General features: G+C 38.6%; 1 pseudogene; it reads right to left on the bottom strand.

The window, feature by feature from the left end:
• Window positions 1-1,446: 1,446 nt before the first annotated feature.
• On the bottom strand, window positions 1,447-2,381 carry LOC101350279 (olfactory receptor 150-like; annotated as a pseudogene).
• Between the last annotated feature and the right edge of the window lie 2,301 nt (window positions 2,382-4,682).

Here is a 4,682-nt window from a genome sequence, read left to right as displayed (position 1 = left end):
CCAGAACCGACAGAGAGAGAAAGCCTTCCCCTAGGGATGGCAGCCTATATTCGAACTTCTAGCCTCCTAAACTATGAGAAAGTAAATTTCTGTTTGTTAAAGCCAACCACTTGTATTTCCATTATAGCAGCACTAGATAAGTAAGACAGAAGGCAAGTGGAGGTATATAATTAGTTATGCTCATCATTAAGTACATTGGGAGGGAGGCCAGAGCAGAGGACTCTAAATGTCTATGAATCAAAGACTGGGATTCAAACATAAACCTCCTTCTTCCCAAATATTTCAGCGCTGTACATTTTTCTCCTCCCTTGTTCGGGAGAGGAAAATGATTTTGATGATCCTGGTGGATAGTTCTGAATACTACTCCTGTAGTACTCTTTGATGTTTAGTGTAACCTAAAAGTCTCCTTTGGCAATTGTTATAAGTCGCTGGTCTTGATCTCTTATGATGCCGATGCCCAAGGTAATAGGGAACCCAAGATTGAGAAGGGACAGTGTTGACACGTCATGGGGTTGTTAACTATTGTCATAAAACAATGTGTACTGTTTAATGAGAAACTATTTGTTCTGTAAACCTTCATATCAAGTACAATAAAAAAAAAGAAATGAGGGAAAAACAATTTTCCAATTTAACACTTGCTTGTGAATAACTCATCCATGTGATTTGAACGCATAGTCAAAGAATGTCACATTTACATCTGTGATTCTACAGTATGGGTGAAAAGAAAAATATTTTAAAATAGAGGAAAATGAATATAATATTCTCAGGGAAATGGAGGTGGTAGCACAATGCTAAAACTGTGAAGAAAACAATGTGGTATAAAAACATAAGTAAAAATACACATAATGTATTCAGTCCTGATTATTCTATCAGTCTCTTCCACCATAGGGTTATCATCTTGTGGGCAGGAATTAAGTCTTATCATGAATCATATGCCTCTATATTCCTTACTGCAGTTCTCTGCACTTTGTCACTAGTAGGGACTGAACTTTGTAGATTTCAAATCATTAAAAATTATTTACTTTAGAAATCATTTTTTTCCAGAAAAGTTTACTTGTACACTTATTAGTAAATAAGGACCAATACACAAAGTATTAAGAAGATCAAAGGATACAGAGCAAATGGATTTTTCTATGGATTACAGTAGAAAAGTCTTATCTAACAAAGTGCCATTTCCCATGTATATAAATTATGATCTCCCCATATGAAGGCTTTTGAAGATTTTTTTTTTTAATGATTAGAGGTAATATGGGTTACTACGGGTGATCTCTGGGACTTCCTACAATGGACGCTGTCCTCCATGTGATTGCCCTGCATGTGACACTATGAGTCTAGTCTTATCCTTGGGAACGTCTTCCAAATAATCAAGTGTTGACAATAATCTCACCACTTGTGTATATATGTTGCAGTCTCTGGACTCCTTCCTTACTGCATTTCTTCCAAGAGTTATAAATGTTTGCTAATGCAAAATAGTCTTTTCTCAATGATTTTATTGAGAGCAATTTTAACATTCTTATTCCTCAGGATGTAGATCAGAGGGTTCAACATTGGCAAAATAGTGGTGTAAAACACAGAAGACACTTTGCTTTGGTCCATGGGGCTGATATTTGATGGTTGCAGGTACATAAATGCTGCAGAAACATAGAAGATTGTAGCATCCAAGATGTGAGAGATTGCCGCAAGAATATTAAATACTCTGAAGCACAAAAGTACCAGTTCATTGATATAAGTGATGGAGCAGGAGAGCTCCAGTAGTGGAAAAACATCACAGAAGTAATGGTTGATTATTTTAGCCTTGCAGAAAACCACTCTTAGCATGCAACCTGTGTGAACTGTGGCACCAATCAAGCTCATCATATATACCTCAAGTACCAACCAGGAGCAGACTCAACAAGACAGGGTAACATTGTAAAGCAATGGATTATAGATGGCAACATAGCAGTCAGATGCCATCACAGCCAACATATGACATTCTGATATAAGAAAAAATGAAGAAGTAGAGCTGAGTCATGCATTCAGGGTAGGAAATGATGTTCTTCTCTGTCACAAAGCTCAACAGCATATTGGGGTTAATGACAGTGGAATGGCAGAGATCAATGAAGGACAAACTGCTGAGGAAATAGTGCATGGGGGTGTGCAGATGAGGACTGAGCCCAATCAGTATGATTATGCCCAGGTTCCCCACAACTGTGACCACATACTTTCCTAGAAGAAAAGAAGAAGGGACAGCTGGAGTTCTGGCTTTTCTGTTATTCCAATGAGGATGAACTCAGTCACTGCGGAGTGATTTCCTGCTGCCATTTTCCTCTGGAAATTCTATGGAGGAAGAGAAGAGTAAATTTGAGGTAAGTGTTTACGCAGTGTGAAACAGACGCAAGTCTTATAATTCTGGTATCTCTGGTTCTCTCTCCCTGTCCCTGCTCCTTTGGAAGTTAAAGGCTCTGGGATTCCAGTTTTATGGGTTATGCAAATAAACATCAGATGGAATCATATCTTTTTTTTGCTTCTGTGCTGCAAGAGTGGGTCTTAGTACTGATCAATCTCTGAACATCCAAAGAACTGTTCTGATAACTTAGAATGTTGTGTGTTGTGACCCTGGTGGTAGAATCCCAGTAGGTTGGTTGTTCAAACCCACCCAGTGGCTATGCTTGTGAAAGACCTGAAAATCTGCTTATGTAAAGATTACAGCCTAGAAAACCATATGGAGTAGTTCTACTCTGTCACATGGGATTAATTTGAGTTGAAAACTGACTCAATGACACCTAACAACAGCAACAAAAACAAAACACTTTCCACGCCTTATTTGCAATCCTCTCAACTCTGCTGCAGATCACATACTACCAGGAAACAGGTACTGGATATCATGGCATTGATTCTCACTAATGTGGACCCCATGTGGGTCAGAGTAGAACTGTGTTCCACAGGGTTTTCAATGGATGATTTTTTTGGAAATAGATTACCAGGTCTTTCTTTTGAGGCAAATTAACCATTTACACTATCCATGGACTTCACAACAATTACTGGTATACTTATGTTACATATTAGGCTCGTAGTGGCTAAATACTTGCCCACAATTAGGCATATTGTAAACAAGTGATCAGTATATGAGAGAAGTCCTATCTGTCTCTATATGGGTCTGTCATGGATTGAATTGTGTCTTCCATAAATATGTGTCAACTTGATTAGGCCATGATTCCCAGTATTATGTGGTTGTCCTCCATTTTGTGATTGATGTTGATGTAATTTTCCTATATGTTGTAAATACTAATCTCTGCTTGTGGTTAATGAGTCAAGATTAGATTATATTAAATAGGGTTGGGGTGGGATGTAACACCCTTATTCAGGTCACATCCCTGATCTAATGTAAAGGGAGTTTTCCTGGGATGTGACCTGCATCACGTTTTCTCTTACAAGAGATAAAAAAGGAGAGGAAAGTGAACAGAGAGAAAGGGAGCAGAGAGTGGGAGACCTCATACAACCAAGAAATCAGTGCCTGGAACACAATGCTTCCTTTGGACCTGAGGTTCCTGAGAGGAGAAGCTCCTAGACCAGGGGAAGATTGATGACAAGAACCTTCCTCCAGAACCAACAAATAAAGAAAGCCTTCCCTTAGAGCTGGCGCTCTGAATTTGGACTAACAGCCACCTAGGCTGTGAGAGAATAAATTTCTCTTTTTTAAAGCCATCGACTTGTGGTATTTCTGTTATATAGACGACTAAGACAGGGTCCTTCCCAATTTCACTTTCCATTTCTTCTTTTTGCTACTCGTGTCTACTCTCTGCCTTATCAATTGGTCATATAAGAGATACCATTATCTGCAATTAGTGTGAGGGATGTATTAATGTAAAGTACAAAAATAATGTATTGACCACTCACGTAAGCTGGTTTTCCTTTAGAGGGTACCTTGTCTACTGGCAACAATTCAAAAATAGATGTAATAGTTGCTCTGGACAGTAACTGAACGGCTAACATTAAGTACATCACTCAAATTGAGCCTCACATCCAGGAAGGCAGTGCGTTTTCTAATGATGAGAAGTCAAAAGTTCCTATGACTAGAGGTAAAACTCATTCATTCCCAAAACACCACGTGCTACATACTCTTGTATAACCTCACGTGGTCCATGACACTTGGGGATTTTGTTACGGAGAACCATGGCTGCAGAATGGAAATCTTCCATGGCATTTAGACCATGTTGTCTTTGCAGGTCTTAGGCATGTTGCCTTGGTGTATTTTGTACTCACCTTCAAATAAGATCTTTCATCACTCCCTCAATGACATTAAAGACCAAACCAGAAAGAATGTGTGTATCTCCGAGATCTGAGTTTTAAGGAAGTTGATGAGTTCCTGGCATGGGTTACAGTGATGTCTGTTCTATGTTCAAAAGAAAGAGATCAAAAGATATCATCAAAGACTGATGGTGTATCAAAAAGAAGGAAAAGAGTGTTGAGATAAGAATGAATGTGAGGGTGATACTACTTTTTATTATAGGGCGATATTATTCAGTGCTTACCATATGTTAAGAGCTGCCCAGACACTTCATAAATATTATCTGTTGTATTTTCCCAAGCAACCCTATGTGGTATGAGCTTATTATTCCCATTTCATAGTTGAAAAAACCAAAACTTGAGAGACTTGAGTTGTTCATGGTGACTCTGTGGATTTTCAGTATAGATGTGGATGA

Source organism: Trichechus manatus, unplaced genomic scaffold (assembly GCF_000243295.1).
Source record: "Trichechus manatus latirostris isolate Lorelei unplaced genomic scaffold, TriManLat1.0 scaffold00392, whole genome shotgun sequence".
NCBI classification, from domain to species: domain Eukaryota; kingdom Metazoa; phylum Chordata; class Mammalia; order Sirenia; family Trichechidae; genus Trichechus; species Trichechus manatus.
The sequence above is the reverse complement of the archived record's forward strand: the minus strand, read 5'-3'. Positions and strand labels throughout refer to the sequence as shown.